The sequence below is a fragment of the Helianthus annuus genome, chromosome 12 (assembly GCF_002127325.2).
Source record: "Helianthus annuus cultivar XRQ/B chromosome 12, HanXRQr2.0-SUNRISE, whole genome shotgun sequence".
Classification (NCBI taxonomy): domain Eukaryota; kingdom Viridiplantae; phylum Streptophyta; class Magnoliopsida; order Asterales; family Asteraceae; genus Helianthus; species Helianthus annuus.
The window spans coordinates 73913414-73932267 of NC_035444.2; the positions used below are offsets into that span (position 1 = coordinate 73913414).

At 40.5% G+C, this 18854-nt stretch overlaps 1 non-coding gene across 1 annotated transcript; it reads left to right on the top strand.

Moving 5' to 3' along the window:
* The first annotated feature begins 308 nt into the window (after positions 1–308).
* LOC118485280 lies at positions 309–415 on the top strand. Its single transcript, XR_004875585.1, has one exon. It is a non-coding gene; the product is annotated as a small nucleolar RNA R71 (small nucleolar RNA).
* The last annotated feature ends 18439 nt before the right edge of the window (positions 416–18854 follow it).

Genomic DNA, 18854 nt, shown 5'->3' on the forward strand with positions numbered 1-18854 from the left:
GCATCATATTCACCTCATCCAGATTACCGATAATGCTAGAGCACTGATCAGCAATGTGCCCTATATCCCCACAATGACCACAAAACGGGTATGGTCCCCCAGTCTCTCGTAACTGGTCTGCAGCTTTCACTGTCGAATGTCGTGCACTTCTAGAAGATTGAGCTTTGCGTTTTGACGCCCTTGCGGTTCTTTCTAAATATTCCCAATCATCCTCTTCGTAAAACGTACCATTGGATATTGAATTTACATCCCTTGCATCTTCATCTGTTAGGCCTTCGTGGAATATATTGATGAGCTCCCACAAATATATCTCATGATGTGGACAATTCTTGAGCATCATTTTGAAACGATTGAACGCTTCGTGAAATAACTCACCGGGTTGTTGTCGAAACCCTCGAATATCCTTCCTGGCGTTGTTAGTACGCAAATGAGTATAAAATTCGTCTAAGAATTGTTGCTGCATTTCGCCCCATGTGAAGATCGAAGCTGACGGTAGCAAATGAAACCATTGTTGTGCTTTGTCTTCAAGTGTGAATTGGAAAAGTACCAATTTCACATCATCAACTGAGAAACCTTGGCTGCTGATTGTGTTGCAACGTGCATCATATGCAGCAATGTGTAGATATGGTTCCTCATGTGCGTGACCATGAAACTTAGGCAGACTGAATATTGATTGTGTTCGTACTTCGAATGACCGCCCTCCTTGTAGTTGCGGGATCACAACCGGTGATGGGTTGTTAATTATAGCAGGCCTGAAGTGGCTCTCTATACCTCGAACTGGACCTTGATTATTTCGACGTGGAATTCCTTCCGGTAAAATCACCGGTCGGTGTAGGTTTCGTGGCAGCGGTCTTGCCTGACCCTGCATCTGAGGTACCGGTGGTGGTAATGGAATATCCACCACCGGCCTTCTCGGAACAGGCTGCTGATTGATTGGGTCAGGTTGATTATATTGATCCTGTATCGGTTGCACCTGCGGTTGTTGATATAGAACTTGTTGTTGCTGCACAATCGTTTGATAACCCAAAACATTCTGATTCCCCTGTTCTAATACTCTCGAACCCATATTTCCTTCGTAATTACCCAATTGCATTCCTTGCCGCTCACCTTGATTCCCGTAATTATCATACTCATCGTAATCATCCCCAAAATCCCTTGAACTATTCCCTTGCTCAAGTATTGAAGGTCTGAAAGAGAACCGTTGATGCTGAGCTGGTTGGTAATGGGATGGTTGTGTCGGTAAATAAATTGAAGTGGAAGAGTTAACGGGTTGTGCTTGATTAGGTAGGGCGGTGCTCTGATCATCAACGATCCTCACGTATGGTGAAGAATGTTGAATGCTAGAAGTTTGGGTGTATGTTGGGTATTGGAAGGATATTGGTTGAGTTGTGAGGGGTGGCATGTTGTCTAAATTCGGGAATGGTGGTGGTGGCATAGGTGGAAGTGGAGAAGTAGCTTGGGTGGTTTGTGGTTGTTGTTCAGACGGTATAAAGGTGTTGGGTGATAGCTGTGTAGGAGTCGGGGTGAATTGAGTTTGTTCAGTTGAAGTTTCGGGTTGCTTCTCGAGGTTGCTTGAATTCTCCATTGCTTTGAGATTCGATGTTAATGCTTGCACAACTTTATTTTCTCGTTGCACAACTCGGGTGTCCCTAGAGGTTCTCTCGATTTCTGGATCAAAAACTAGTGGTGAAGTTTTTCCGGAATTTCTCGTATGATGTATACAAATATGAGATCACCTGCGCAACACAAACAAACAAAACCTCGCGTAATTCTGAACAAAACAAAACAAAATAAAAAGACACTATTTTTGGATTTTTGTATATTTTTAACTAAAACTAGAACTAGAACTTAACACTAAGCACTTTGCGCACGCCTCCCCGGCAACGGCGCCATTTTGATGTCTGTCGTTATGGACATGCAAAAACCTATTTAAACTATTAGTATAGAATAAGCAGGGTATCGAACCAAGGGAGGACTGTGGAAAGTGTCGTAATGAAAAGGATTGATTAAATATTACTGAATGAGAAAATCGGTTTGTTTGATTTTGAGAAATAGCTAAATTAACGAATAAAAATTATGTTTTAAATCAATGAGAAGAAAGATGGTTCCTCCAGATTTCAGGTTCTGCAGTTAACTTCAATTATGTGTTTAATCATACCTACATAGACATAGGTGTTAAACTCGATTAATTAATTGTGACAACCAACGACTAAGTACTCCGGTCAATACATAACGGGAGGTTATCGAATGATTATCAATTACAATTTACAAACCCTAACCCCATGTCAAATATATCCCAATTACTAGAACTCTCGGGAACTGAATGCTTAGAAATTAAGGTTTAAATAAATGCAATTGGTTACAATCAAGAAATCAAATCAATGGTGAAAAGCATCGAATGCTTAGATCACCAGGTTAAACGATTGTGTCAACACATAATATCAATCAACTTACAAAAACCCTCCATCCGGAGGAAACCACAAAAAGTTTAGCCGCTCATCTCGCACGAAGAATCTTCAAAAGCTTGAATTGATGAAGAAATCATGGTTGATTCAGTGATGGAATTGAGAATCTTGATGGAATTGGATGGAAGAAACCTTGAATCTTGAGTATCTTGAAGCCTAGGATCGATTTGGAAGATGAGATAATCATTGCCCACATTAACCAACCCTAATATATCATAAAAACCCTCAAATTTGCGTTTTTTCGTAACCCAAACCGTAGGCTACGGTTTGAGAACCGTAGCTTACAGTTTCAGAATTCTGACCAACATCAGCACCCAACCGTAGCTTACGGTTGGTGAACCGTAGCTTACGGTCGGCAGATTCTTCCAAAATTGTTTTCTTCATAACTTCTTCGTTTTAGCTCCGTTTTACGCACCGTTTTCGCCCACGTCTTCGTAATTCAACCCTCTATCATGCCATCTTCTAATATCTTCATTTTAAATCCATTAACATTCCCCAAAACTCATCCAATCTTCGTATTTAACCTACAAAACATCATTTTCTCATAGTTATCCAATTCCACACATATAAACAACCAAATATGCATAAGATTAGACATTAAACACATATAAATCACATTCCTAAACCCATCCATCAATTGAAGACCGAAGCAAAAGCTGAGAAATGAAGAAGAGCTGAATTTTTACAATCAAGCAGAAGTGTCAAAGAAGTTCCAGAATATGAAGTGAAGATTGATACAGAACAAGTTGAAGTTTCTGAAAAGTGCATGAACTGTGATTCGTTAATCAAACAAAACAATGAGTTTTTGCACAATATTCACAAGTTGAAAGAATCGTATGACACAATGAACAGAGAAATCAACAAATATACTGATTCGAGTGGTGAACAAGCAATGGCGATGAATACTTTGAAAGTAGCATATCTTAGACCGCTGGATGATGCTAACTTTCATATCAAAAAATGTGCTGATTTAGAATTGGAGCTGGCAACACAGAAGATAGAGACTGAGAAAGTAAAAAAGTTGTTAAACAGTTACTCATGTTCTTCTTTTGTTGTTGACAGGATTTATGCCATAGTGGAGAATTTGAAGACGTTTGAAGAAATGAAAATGTCTGAAGAAGAGAAAGCTGTGACTAAAGATGAAGGAAAAGTAAAATCTTCTGGTAAGAAATCAAGTGTGGTCTATAATAGATGTCCGCCCCCGGTTGAATATGGATTTATGCCTCGAAATCCAAATTCTGAAAGAGTCAATAAAGCAATCAATTTGCAATGGGAGTCTGGGCCGTCAGATAACTTGCCAGAAAGTATTGATGTTATGTATACGTTATCAGACACTGATCATGAGTCAAAGTTGATAAAAAGTGTGGTAGATCAGGTGTTAGACAAAGATGACAGTGAGGAGTCAAAACCGGAGTCCAAACCCGAGTCAAAGTCTGGGTCAAATATGTCAACGCCGACAAATAAAAAGGACAAACGGGTTTATGATAACGAGTTTTTACTTTCGAAATCTAATTTGAATGATGAATCGGTCAAAGTGGCATATACTTTGAAAGGTTCTGACAAATTATATTCTGACGAGAGTTTTCCAATAAGAAGTGTCAGATTTGAAATGATTCAAAAGGTTTTCAAAATAACAGAAATTAATATTTCTGAAATAAAAGATTTAAATCTTTCCGGAAAACCTAAACAATACACTTCAAGAGTTCAACAAAGAATTAACAAGAAAATGGGTTACAATTGTGGTTATAATTTCCAAAAGAAATCAAACCATAATCGTAATTTCAAAAAGAAAGGTCTTGGTTTTGTTCCACCGAAAAACTATAAAAATAAAAAAAAGTATAAACCAAAAACTGTGTTTGTTTCAAGAAAAGCGTCAGAAGCTGAAAAAGAACAATCATTTAGAAAACAGTCGAAACAGGAATTCCTTGCCAAGAAGCAAGAAGAACTGAAGAAGAATGAAGTTCCGAAGAAGATTGAGAAGAGAACTTGTTTTCTGTGCAAGATTGCCGGTCATGTGGCGAAGGATTGCCCAAAGACATTCAAGCCAAAACAGGAAGTCTCTGGTAAAATGAAAGAAAAAGTTGTTGAGAAGACTGAACTGTCAACCCGGAAGTTTACTGGCTTTGAAAATTCAACTTTTGAGAAAGGAGAATGTTCAAAGAGTGCTTCAAAAATGAAAGATAATATGCCAAATCAAAAATGGGTTGTGAAAGGTTCAGGTAATAGTTCTGGTGATGAATCTGATTCCATAAAATCAGAGGAGCCACGTGTTGAGAAAAAAATTGAAAGATCAGTTCCAACTATGAATGATGAAAATTTTCCACCGTTGTGTGCTGAAAATTTTATGAAGAAAGTTGGAAAAGTAGAAATTTCAAATCAATTTTATTCTGATAAGAAGAAATTTGATGTTGAAAAGACGTTCAACGGCAATGTGAAACGTATCTTTGGACAAATGGTCAACGGTAAGTGATGTGCGTGAAGTGTGTTATATTTTTAGATATATAATTAAGCCCTTTTTACACTTTTAGCCAAGTTTTAAATTTATAAAACACGATATTTACTAACACTAAACACACATATGGGCAAGTGCACCCATCGTGGACGTAGTATAGTGTTGGTAAGATACCGAGGTCGTCCAAGGACACAAGAGCTTTTAATACCGGTTTATCCTCAACGTCTAATCAAATCAAAAAGTTAGAAAAATGTTTTAAACTAAGAAAAATAAAAACTAACTAAATGCTGAAAAATAAAATAAAATAAAAACAGATAGACAAGATGAATCACTTGGATCCGACACGTGTATTAGTATAACCTTTGATTATTTTCGCACTTTTGCACTTATTTAAGAGATTATCTTAGTTATTGTAGTAGGCCCCTTTTTCGGAGGTGACGTTACCCTCAACCCAGTAGTTTGAGTCAGCAAGGATACAATCCTAAAGGGTTGGATTATTGAAAGATAATGAATTAAGTTATTAATGCAAATTATGGTAGGCCCCGCTTTTGGCGGCGACGTTACCCTCGGCTAAGTAGTCTGAGTCAGCAGGGATACAGTCCTAAATAGCCGGGTTATAGTATTAATAGTAGTTAGCTTATGAGGGGGTCAAAGAGTTTGGATCCCCGCCATCCAATACCTATGGGCATTGAAGGAGATCCTACTAAATTTGACCCAGGTCCCAAGCAGGACCTCTAAACGCTGAACAAGGGCAAGACCTTTACCAAACCGTTCCCTTAACCCCCGACCAGGTAGCCAACATACCTCCATATAGACCGTGGAGATATGAATGGTGAAAATCTTTTATTTTATATAGACAGTAAAATAATGCCAAGACACCACGGACAAACGATAAGGAAAGATCACCTTCAACATAAGTAACTAGTTATTAAAGTCATTAATACAAAACCAAATAAAAAGTGCAAAAGATTAAAAATAAAAAGTATTATACTAAACACTTGTCTTCACCAAGTGATGTAAGAGACTTAGGCAAACATGGCCTTGATTGTCAAGAACTCTTACGATCAATCTTGGATCCCGAGACGACTCACACACTCTATGATGGACAATGGATGATGGTGGTGGATGATGGTGTTATGGTGGTGGTGGGTGGTGGATGAAGTGTGAGAGAGGTGGTGTGCCAAGGGATGAGAGAGAATGAAGCCAAGCTCCTCTATTTATAGGCTGAACAGAACGCTGGACACGGCCCCGTGTTCGCTGAACACGGCCCCGTGCCCGTCTGACATTCTCTCTCTTCATTAATTGTAATTGCGAATTACAATTAATGCGCCTGCTGTACTTTCAACACGCCCCCGTGTCCGCTGGGCACGGCCCCGTGGTGAGCAATGGAAGCTTCTACTGGTTTGTCTTTTCTGCTGCTTCCTGGGCACGCCCCCGTGTCCACTGGACACGGGGCGTGTTCAGGCTCTGTTTCTCTTCTCTTTGTCTTGGGAGGTGCCGTTGAGGGTCCGGGCAGTTCACCTTTGTTCCTTTTCTTGTATTTATGGTAGATTTAGTAGTCTTTTTGCTTCTTTTGTGATTTTGAGCTCATTTCATCCTGAAAATACAAAAGGAAGACAAAAACACTCTTTTTCCAACATTAGTACTTAAAAAGGGTTAGTTTTATGCCTTAATTGATGTGTTTTATATGTTGCATTTTACACACATCAAATACCCCCACACTTGAACTTTTGCTTGTCCTCAAGCAAAACTCTTTTAATGTGGCTTACACTCCCAAATGGAATAGGTAGAAGAGAAGTTTTTCAACTTGTCCTAGAGTGTCGGGAATCCAAGGTTTAGATAGGTTCTATTTTTATCTTATTTACAATCTTATTCGTCATGGTTTATTTTGAACTTTTCATAAGATAAACTACTTAATTTGGCATAGCATGCCTTATTAAAATTCCATTTATATACAAGTTCACATACCTCACGGGAGATCACTCAATCACTCGGCCGAAGGTGTATATTTAAGTGAATCGCTCGAGAGCGGCACGGATTTACATTTTCCATATGCTTGCCAAGCGATCAATCCTCCTCCTTTTTAACTTTTTACCTTTGTAAATATCAAGAGGACTTTTGGGGTGAAGGCTTGGGTTTAAAGGTGGGTGGTTGGTTAGTGGTTAGTAAAAAGGGCGAAAATTGTAACAAGTGTCGGTTTTCATGAAATACCTTATTTTTTTGGTGACATTTATTTTTGAAGTATTTCTCCAAACAAGCTTTTTGTAGCTTATGTTTGTTTTTGACTTCATATATAAATTTTTTTTTTTTTTTTTTTTTAAGTCACGTAAAGGGTATGTTTATGAAAAACCGAGTTTGTTACTAAAATAAAAGTAAAAAAAAATGAAAAAGGTTTTTGGTGGGTAGAAAATTGTTTTGGGGGTAATGAAATGAAAGGTTTAGGCTCAAAGGGGTTTTCTAGGGGGATTTTTGGGTAGGTAAAAAAAAATGAAAAATAATGGTTTTGAAAGAAAAATGGTTAGTCCTAATGCCTCCATCATTTACTTACTTGGGTTTAAGTTGGTAAGGACCGGGAATGTATCGTCGTGGCAAGTTCTAGATTTGTAAAGACCGAGCGGCTATTCACACAAGAAACGAAAAATGAGCATTTAATCTAAATATGTGTATTTTTATGCTCAATAAAGGCTCAAAACTCACTTTTTGTGGGAATGGGTTTTTAATGTGACCAAGCATATATAATCGAATTTTAGCTAGACTTGTTATGCCGTTTCATAATTTTCTTATGTTAGTTCTTTTTATCACGACGCTATCAGTTGTAAGTTTGTAAAAATATAACCCTTTTATAACTTGTTATTCCCAACTTAAACTAAGACAAATAAATAAAAAAATGAAAAAGTTTTTGAAAAAATTTGGGGTGTTTAGCGGTTCCAATAGAGTTTTGTGTAAGGCTTGTTTTAGGATTTTGCAAAATTCCAAGGTTTTAGCATCCCCCCCACACTTAAATTACACATTGTCCTCAATGTGTCCAAAAATATAGTTTTTGGTTGATTAGAATATGTAAAAGTGTGTTTAAAAACAAAGATTTGTGTTACTGGCGCTCTGGACACGGCCCCGTGTTGACCGGGCACGGCCCCGTGGTCAAGTGCCAGTAACAAAAATTATAGAATTGAAACAGAAGCCTGGACACGGGGGCGTGTTCGCTGAACACGGCCCGTGTCCAGTTACCTGAACTGGGTGATTTCTTGCAGGGGGCTCAGCACGGGGCCGTGTTGGTTGGGCACGGCCCGTGTGGAGCCTTCTGTTTTGGAGATTTTTGTCGGTTTGTTCTGTTCTTCTGCATGGTTCCATTTTTTCTCGTTCCCTTTTTCATCCATTACCACCATGAGTGTGTTTTATTCTGCAAAAACTAAGAGATTAAACTAAACTAAGGATAGGTCCGCGGAATGCCTCCGTGGTGCGCCACGTTTATAAGGGTCCTTGGCTAGACCCAATTCCCGGTCACACGTCATTTGATTGGGGTGCCTTGCCTCCCAAGTTACACCGTCGGAGAGCGGCATCCAAGCTTGAGTCGATAACCTTCATGTAGTGGACCGGGTCGTCATCCTCTATTCTTTTCCCAACTCCGAACTTTACCTCATCGTCCCCATACCTCAATGTTAGTGTCCCTTCATTCATGTCCACTACTGCTTGTGCGGTGGCAAGAAAAGGCCTCCCTAGAATAAGGGGGACCTCGTTGTCTTCCTCCATGTCGAGTATGACAAAGTCAACAGGATAAACAAACCTGCTTACCCTTACCAAGACATTCTCGATGACACCTTGCGGGAACTTGACCGATCGATCCGCGAGTTGTATGCTTATTTTTGTGGGGCTTGTGGTTCCCAAGCCAAGCCTTTTAAACATTGAAGAGGGCATGAGGTTAATGCTTGCCCCTAAGTCGGCCAAGGCATTGCGAACGGGAGATTCCCCTATTGAGCACGGAATCGTGAAGCTTCCGGGATCGATCTTCTTTTGGGGCAGTTTATTGAGTACGAGGGCAGAGCATTCTTCGCCTAAATTAACTAATTGCAAATTCTCAATTTTCTTTTTATGTGTAAGGAAGTCCCTCATAAATTTAGAGTATTTGGGCATTTGGGTTAGGACTTCGATAAAAGGAATATTGACATGCAATTGTTTTAGCAAACTTTCGAACTTTGCGAATTGCTCGTTGGTTTTTTGACGAATTAACCTACCGGGGTACGGAACTCGAGGAGCCTTGGTAGGCTCTGTTGATGGGGGAGGGTCCTTTTCCTGCAGATGTGTTTGCGTTGATTCTTCCGCGGTTGGAGGTACTTCTGCAGGCCCTACGGTTCGGTTTCGTAGCGTGATGAGGTGAACTTGTGCCTTCGGGTTGGTTTCGGTATTGCTGGGTAACGCGCCCTGTGGTCTTTCGGAAAAATTTTGAGCTAGTTGATTTATTTGTTTTTCTATATTTTGAATGCTAGCTTGTTGATTCCTGAAGTTTGATTCTAATTGTAGGAATCTTTCCGAATTTTTCTTGTCAGTGTCAGAGACGAGGCGAGATATAGTATCTTCGAGCCTTTCTCTCCCACTTTGTTGAGTGAAATTTTGTGACTCATTTCTTGATTGCTGAAAGTTTGTTCGTTGTGGTTGTTGGTTACTACTATTGCCGGGCTCCCTCCAACCAAGGTTTGGGTGGTTTCGCCATCCTTGGTTGTAGGTCCCCGTTGGAGGACCCGACGGCCTAGGTCTATTGTCAATGTAGTTTACCATTTCTTGTTGATCGTCCGTTTCTTTCATGCAACTCCAATTTTCATGTGACCCACCACACCCCTCACAAGCCATAACCGAGACTGTTTTTGACATTTCTAGTTTTTTTATTTTTGAAGAAAGGGCCTCGATTTGAGCTTGTAGAGAGGTGCTTTCGTCCACCTTATGGGCGCCCGGGGCGATAGTTTTATTTCCCCGGGGAGTGTGCCATTGAAAATTGGTTTGAGCAATTTCCTCAATTTGATTATATATTTCGTGTGGGCGTCGATTACCTAAAAGTCCCCCGGAGCTAGAATCAAGTGTCTGCCTAGTATGTGGCAACAACCCATTGTAGAAAGTGGATACTTGTTGCCATATTGCGAGGCCGTGATGGGGACACTTGCGTAATAGCTCCTTGAACCTTTCCCAAGTTTCATATAAGGATTCCCCGTCCTCTTGTGAGTATGTGTTAATTTCAGCCATTAATTTAGCAGTTTTAGAAGGAGGGAAATACTTATATAGAAATTTTTGGGCTAGTTCATCCCAGGTGTTTACCGATCCAGCTGGGAGGGTGTTGAGCCAAGCTTTCGCTCGGTCTTTTAGTGAGAATGGAAACATACGAAGGCGGATGGCGTCGTTTGATGCTCCATTGATCCGAAATGTATCACATATCTCTAAGAAATTAGTTATATGTAGATGGGGATCCTCGTCTGCAAGCCCGTGAAAGGTTGCGGAGTTTTAGAGCATTTGTATCAAGTGCGGTCGAAGTTCGAAGTTATTGGCTTCGACATTCGGGGCATTGATAGCGGCGCCGAGATTACCTACGGTGGGCCGTAAGTAATCCATGAGGGTACGTTGGTCCGCCATTGGGGTTGGGTCACCCGAAACTTTCTCTTGGTTTTTGGCTTTTAACCTTTTTCTGAGAAAGCGTTCGGGTTCTTCTAATGGTTCCTTTATGTCTTTATTGGAACTGGAGCTCATACACTATGCGAGGTTGGCGTCGGGTTCCAAGTCCTGCAATAAAAACAGAAAAGAATGTTGGTCAGAAGGTTCACCACGGCCCCGTGTCGAGCGAACACGGCCCCGTGGTCGGAGATACAGTGGTTGTTGAGCACGGCCCGTGTCCGACCAGGCACGGCCCCGTGCTGAGCTCTGCAGAAGCTGAAAAATCTAAAAAAATCCTAAAAAATTAAAGAAAAATAAAAAGATGATTAGGCCGTTGATTCCTAACTTTCTTAAAATCCTTGTGTCCCCGGCAGCGGCGCCAAAAACTTGATGTGCGTGAAGTGTGTTATATTTTTAGATATATAATTAAGCCCTTTTTACACTTTTAGCCAAGTTTTAAATTTATAAAACACGATATTTACTAACACTAAACACACATATGGGCAAGTGCACCCATCGTGGACGTAGTATAGTGTTGGTAAGATACCGAGGTCGTCCAAGGACACAAGAGCTTTTAATACCGGTTTATCCTCAACGTCTAATCAAATCAAAAAGTTAGAAAAATGTTTTAAACTAAGAAAAATAAAAACTAACTAAATGCTGAAAAATAAAATAAAATAAAAACAGATAGACAAGATGAATCACTTGGATCCGACACGTGTATTAGTATAACCTTTGATTATTTTCGCACTTTTGCACTTATTTAAGAGATTATCTTAGTTATTGTAGTAGGCCCCTTTTTCGGAGGTGACGTTACCCTCAACCCAGTAGTTTGAGTCAGCAAGGATACAATCCTAAAGGGTTGGATTATTGAAAGATAATGAATTAAGTTATTAATGCAAATTATGGTAGGCCCCGCTTTTGGCGGCGACGTTACCCTCGGCTAAGTAGTCTGAGTCAGCAGGGATACAGTCCTAAATAGCCGGGTTATAGTATTAATAGTAGTTAGCTTATGAGGGGGTCAAAGAGTTTGGATCCCCGCCATCCAATACCTATGGGCATTGAAGGAGATCCTACTAAATTTGACCCAGGTCCCAAGCAGGACCTCTAAACGCTGAACAAGGGCAAGACCTTTACCAAACCGTTCCCTTAACCCCCGACCAGGTAGCCAACATACCTCCATATAGACCGTGGAGATATGAATGGTGAAAATCTTTTATTTTATATAGACAGTAAAATAATGCCAAGACACCACGGACAAACGATAAGGAAAGATCACCTTCAACATAAGTAACTAGTTATTAAAGTCATTAATACAAAACCAAATAAAAAGTGCAAAAGATTAAAAATAAAAAGTATTATACTAAACACTTGTCTTCACCAAGTGATGTAAGAGACTTAGGCAAACATGGCCTTGATTGTCAAGAACTCTTACGATCAATCTTGGATCCCGAGACGACTCACACACTCTATGATGGACAATGGATGATGGTGGTGGATGATGGTGTTATGGTGGTGGTGGGTGGTGGATGAAGTGTGAGAGAGGTGGTGTGCCAAGGGATGAGAGAGAATGAAGCCAAGCTCCTCTATTTATAGGCTGAACAGAACGCTGGACACGGCCCCGTGTTCGCTGAACACGGCCCCGTGCCCGTCTGACATTCTCTCTCTTCATTAATTGTAATTGCGAATTACAATTAATGCGCCTGCTGTACTTTCAACACGCCCCCGTGTCCGCTGGGCACGGCCCCGTGGTGAGCAATGGAAGCTTCTACTGGTTTGTCTTTTCTGCTGCTTCCTGGGCACGCCCCCGTGTCCACTGGACACGGGGCGTGTTCAGGCTCTGTTTCTCTTCTCTTTGTCTTGGGAGGTGCCGTTGAGGGTCCGGGCAGTTCACCTTTGTTCCTTTTCTTGTATTTATGGTAGATTTAGTAGTCTTTTTGCTTCTTTTGTGATTTTGAGCTCATTTCATCCTGAAAATACAAAAGGAAGACAAAAACACTCTTTTTCCAACATTAGTACTTAAAAAGGGTTAGTTTTATGCCTTAATTGATGTGTTTTATATGTTGCATTTTACACACATCAGTAAGGCCAAAAGTATCGAAGATTTTTATGCTTCAAAAGGACGTGTTTACAAGTCTGTTGATAGAAAAGATGAAAAAGATGTAGTTACACCCAAGGAAGGTCAGGCTTGGGTGGATACATTTTTCAAAGAGTAAAAACTTGACTTGCCGGAGATCCCAATATGGTATCGTGGATCATGAATCGGCATCCATCTAAATCTGTGTTTGAGAAATTGCAAGACTTGCCGGAACTCCCAGGTTGGTAAGCGTGGAGTAGGAATCAGCACCTTGAGAATTCAACCAACAGATGGTAATTGGTTGAAAAACAGGTTTGAGTTGTATGTTTGTGATTGTTATAAGTGATTCAGAATTTGAACTAGGTTGATCGTACAAGTGGTTAAATCAAGGTCATTAATTTGAACTTGAGTTAACTATCATTCACAAGATTGGTAAGACAATATGATGAACCACAACCCCGAACTTGTTATTGATAAATCTACAAGTGATAAAATCAATCAAACTTATTTTCCGGAAAAACCATTTTGATTAAAACAAACTTAAGTGTTTTGAAATCTAAATGGGAAAATAGTTTGTTGTGAGGGGGAGTTCTGATTGTTTATGCCAAGCGAATAGCGAATTGTAGTAATTCGATATCAGTTGTCATGTTCTGTACAGTTTGTTTTCAAATTTTCATTAGATATTTTTGAATTTTAGGGGGAGTAAGAATTTTTAGAAAATCCAAAAACATCAGAAAATTAAAAAAAAAACAAAAACATGATAAAACTGAAAAATGAGTTTTCGTTGCATAAAAGAGGAAATGATAGTACATCAGTGGACTATCACGACACGCTAAAGAAATGTATAGTCAAAAATGTGATAAACAATCTTACTGTGGATGTGTCAGTAGGTTTTCGCACATTTAGTAAATTGTAACGAGATATAAACCTAAAATCAAACTTGCTTATTCTGTGGGTTAACAAAACTGCTTGGATATATAGGTAACCCCTGAAATCTTGTTTGAAAGGTCCCGTATTCTGAGATACTAGGTCTTTATACTCAGTGATATCTGGGGTATTATCCTGGTGTGACAACTCGAGTTACCAAGATTCCGTATTCACATTAATTGCGCGTTAATTGTTAAACTGTTTGGTTCACGACTGGTTGCTTTGTAATTGTACACGTTTGTTATATGTTGTGACATTATATGATTGTTACATTTATATGCTTGGTGACTTAATATGTAAACTGTTCAAAAGTTAGGAACATTAGACTGTTATACCCCGAACCAACCCAATGAAACAAATGTGTTTCGCCAAGTTCATTCCGACGAAACAGAGATTGTTTCGTCACAAGCTCCTCGACAAAATAGAAGTGCTTCGCCGGCCCATGATCCGTCGAAGCCCAGTAATGGGCCCAGCTCTGTTACGTGGGTTATACCACACAAACAACGATTTCATTTGGGAAACTCATCACAAAAAGCCGAAACCCTAGAGCCTCCTCTCTGCCAACAGACGGCTGCTCTCATTTACCCGAAGTCCTTGGCGTTTTCTCCCTCTCCCAAACCTTTACTAGTCTCACATCGTAGTTGGTTAGTATTCCGTCTTAGTAATTCGATTGTTGTTATGTTCTGAATGGTTGTTAAGCTTACATGTTATTGCGGATCATGTGTACACATATGCGGATTGACGATGATATGATTTTTTTGTCATTGATTTAATTGATTAGTATGGTAGGAATCTTGGTAATCTGATGATGTGATTGATATTGTTTATTGCATGTCATAAGTTGGTCCAATGATTTCTTGAGGTGAGTAACGATTTGTCGGCCATGTTTATTAATAAGATTTTCATGCATTGTATGTCATGTTGAGATTAGATCTGATGATATAAGTATTGTCGGCTAGTGCATATGATCACCTCATCATAATTGACTAATGGTTAGAATGCATATGTCATGTGAATAAAGCTGCAGCCTACTACTACATATATTAGGTCAAATAATTGATTCATGTGGGGGGGCTTGACTTTTGAGTAATAATTTAATTAATCAATTTGTGAAATTGGACGGCACAACATGAACCAAGGGATCAAACTGTGCATGTTGTAATGATTGTTTAGGGTTATGGAAACTCATAATAACTAGTGATGATAATTGCGGCCCAATGAACATTTGTCCTATGTATGGCGGTCCAATAAGACTTGGGGGTGGTTGATAGATGTCCGACTTTTCTTGCCAAAAAGAATGTTGTCCGAGTTTTGTAATGGGGGACCTAGTCCGACTTTTCAAGGGTGTTAAGAGGTCCGAGTTTTAACCCCCCACCCCCTTTGTCCGACTTTGTGGCCCTGTTCCCTTCTGTCCGAGTTTTAACCCCCAACCCCCCTCACTTGTCCGAATTTCTTGTAGTAATGATGTCCGAGCTTTTGCTGGTGTTAAGTGTTGGCCCGAGTTTCGTTATCTGTTAAGTGATTTACCCTGTTAAATAAGTTAAGTAAGTTAACTATGTTAACTTTGTGATGATAACTATGTTATGAGAGTTAACTGTAATATGGTTCTGATTTAACTCTGTTATGCATTGAACTATGCAAAGTGTATTAATCCAGTTAAGTGCGGATGATATTGTTAGATTAAATTGAGAAAGCCTTTATGTGAAACGTGGATTGTATGAATGTGATTAACTGACGTATGATGCATGATATCAACTATTGAACATACTCTGTGGTATTAATTGCATGTGAAACTTTATGAACACGAACTGATCCAGTACACGTGCTTACTATAGGACTTGATTGATTAATTGCAAGCACATAGTTAAGCATACCGAGCAAACCAAGGTGAGTTCACACAGCCAAGGCATGGGGTTCCCAGGGTGGGAATGGGTTTGGATTATTTACTTGTACTTACCTAGCATATGGAACTTAATTATATGGTCCTCGGGTGAGGAAGGGTTATTGATAAGATACGACTAGACTAGTGATACTTATAGAACTGATCTTCGCACACACGCCGGGGTTGGCTGCGATAATATGACTGATCTTCGCACACATGCCAGGGTTGGCTGCGATAATATGACTAATCTTCGCACACATGCCTAGGAAGGCTGCGAACTATACACAAAACTTCGCACAGGTGCCGGGTGGCCGCGATACAAATATACCTAGTCTAGAATACTTGGAAACATTCCCTAATCTTCGCATACATGCCTAGAGGGCTGCGATACGAACTAATACGATACATGACTTAATGAACGAACACAAGGCTTACTATACTATTACAATTACTGTACTATAAACTATGAACTCGCTCAACTAGTTGTTGACTCTCTGCTGCATGCCTTGCAGGACCTTAGGTACATATGGAGCTTGCACAGGGAGGAGCAGGTCGTTGTGGAGCATGGATCGTGGATGTTATGTTAAACTTTATAACACTTGAACTTATTACTTACATTGGGTTTACATATTATGCTTCCGCTACTTACACTATGTTTGGTTTGAACATCAATTGTATTGATTTGGGTTTTACAAACTACCTTGATTATTATATACTATGTTCAATATGATTGATGGCTTGATCCTGGTCAATCACGCTCCCAAGCGGTGATATTCCGCAGGTGGATTTTGGGGGTGTGACAGATTGGTATCAGAGCCATTGGTTATAGAGAACTTGGTTTTAATATGGGAAAACGTTTTTATTAAAACCAGACTATAACCAGAACAGTGCTCTCAACGATCCACAACGACGCTTCGCTCCACGTGCAAGACTCAACATCCTAGGTAATAAGGTTTATGTTTATTGCCTACATGCTAGAATTACATAGAACTTTGCTCGTGGTATGCTTAGATTACATTACTTGCTATTCGATATTACATGAGAACACCTATGTGCTTACACTCTTCTGTCATCGCACTACTCGCGAACCATTCTCACTTACGTTACATTTGCCATGAAGATCATGGCCGGATATATCAACATGACACAAGCCCAGTTGATGGCTCTCATTAACGAACGAATTGCTGCGACACTTGCAGCCATACAAGCAGGAGGTCAACACGCTCAGTCACCTATTTACACCTTCAAAAACCTCAAGGAATGTCGACCTAGTACTTTCAGTGGAACTGAGGGAGTTGAAGACCTCCTCCATTGGTGCGAGAGGCTCGAAACTGACTTCGAGGTGCATGATTGCCCTGACTCACGTAGAGTAAAGTTTGCTACTGGAACACTCGAAGGTGCTGCATTAACCTGGTGGGAAACACATGTTCAAATGTTAGGACTGGCAGCTACTAATGCCACCCCCTGGAACGAGTTGAAGGACCTAATTAAGGAAGAGTTTTGCAGTCGGGAAGACATCCACGAACTAAAGGTAGAGTTCCTCAACCTACAGATGGTGGGGTCGGAAATTGAAGCTTATACAAAGAGATCGAATGAATTAGCCACATTTTGTCCCACTATGGTAGACCCTCCCACCAAACGCATCGAACTGTATCTCAAGGGTCTGGTGCCCGAAATTCAGAGTCATATGACCGCAGCTAATCTTGACACTATCCAAGAAGTCACTCGGCTTGCTCATCGACTCACAGACCAAGCAGTAGAACAAAACAAACTACTGAAACGTGTTAAAGCTGATACTACATGTGCTTCTAGTGATAACAAACGCAAGTGGGATGAAAGCCTGAGCAAGGAATTAATTTTGATCTAGCCTCTGGCGCAGCAGCAAAAGATAGATGACTACCAGAGCCCAAGACAGCAGTTTTCTAGTAGTCATGGGCAGAGTGGATATCGAGGTAATCATCCAAAGTGTAACAGATGCAATAGACACCACCGTGGTCAGTGCAACAAGGGTCGTTGCCAGCGGTGTCTCAAGATTGGTCATGAAGCTAAGGATTGTCGAAACTCACGTCCTGTAACTCAAGAACAACAACGACCGCCTCAACCTCCACAGAATCAGCAGCAACAATAGAGTTTTAAAGGATGTTATCAGTGCGATGCTAAAGATCACTACAAAGGCATTGTCCGCAAATAAACCAGGACCAGAGTTAGAACTACGACCATGGAAACAGGAACATAACAATGGGTAAATTTCTTCCTGATGACTTTTATGATTCGGGTGTGAATACCAATTATATGACCCTGAAAGTTAGTCAAATATTAAAATGTGCACCAACCCCCTTGAACACCAAACATGTCGTAGTGTTAGCTTATGGTACAAGTCTAGAGGCCATTCATAGTTCAGGATTGTAATCTTATCCTCGCTGGTCAGACGTTCTCTATCGACCTCATTCCTACAGTTCTGGACAGCACCTATAGCTCACGCACCGTATCGCTTAGCTCCATTAGAACTGGGAGAACTATCGACGCAACTACAAGAACTCTTGGATAAAGGCTTCATTCGTCCAAGCTCTTCGCCTTGGGGAGCTCCAGTATTATTCGTGAAAAAGAAGGATGGCACTTTCAGGATGTGTATAGACTACCGCGAACTGAACAAGGTCACAGTGAAGAACCGCTATCCTCTTCCTCGTATTGACGACTTATTCGACCAATTGCAGGGGTCGAGTTACTATTCCAAGATTGATCTAAGGTCAGGTTACCATCAGTTGAGAGTCCGGGAGGAGGACGTCTCTAAGACAGCATTCAGAACTCGCTACGGCCATTACGAGTTCCTAGTCATACCATTTGGGCTTACGAACGCGCCTGCAGTTTTCATGGATCTTATGAACAGGGTGTGAAAACCCTATCTAGACAAGTTCGTCCCTGTTTTCATCGACGACATTCTGATCTACTCCAAGAGTCAGGAGGAACACGAGCAGCACTTACGACTTATCTTGGAACTTCTTCGAAAGGAACCATTGTACGCCAAGTTTTCAAAATGCGACTTCTGGCTTCGTGAAGTCCACTTCTTAGGCCATGTGGTGAACAGGGATGGGATTCATGTCGATCCATCCAAGGTAGATTCGATCAAGAACTAGCCTGCACCGCGTACACCAACGGAAATATGCCAATTCTTGGGTTTGGCGGGGTATTACAGACGATTCATCAAAGACTTCTCGAAGATCGCACAGCCGCTTACAATGCTGACACAGAAAGGTGTTACCTATCGTTGGGGTAATACACAAGAAACTACTTTCCAGTACCTGAAGGATAGACTATGCAGCGCACCTATTCTCTCATTGCCAGAGGGCACGGATGATTTGTGGTCTACTGTGACGCATCGATACAGGGGCTTGGTTGTGTATTGATGCAGCGGGATAAAGT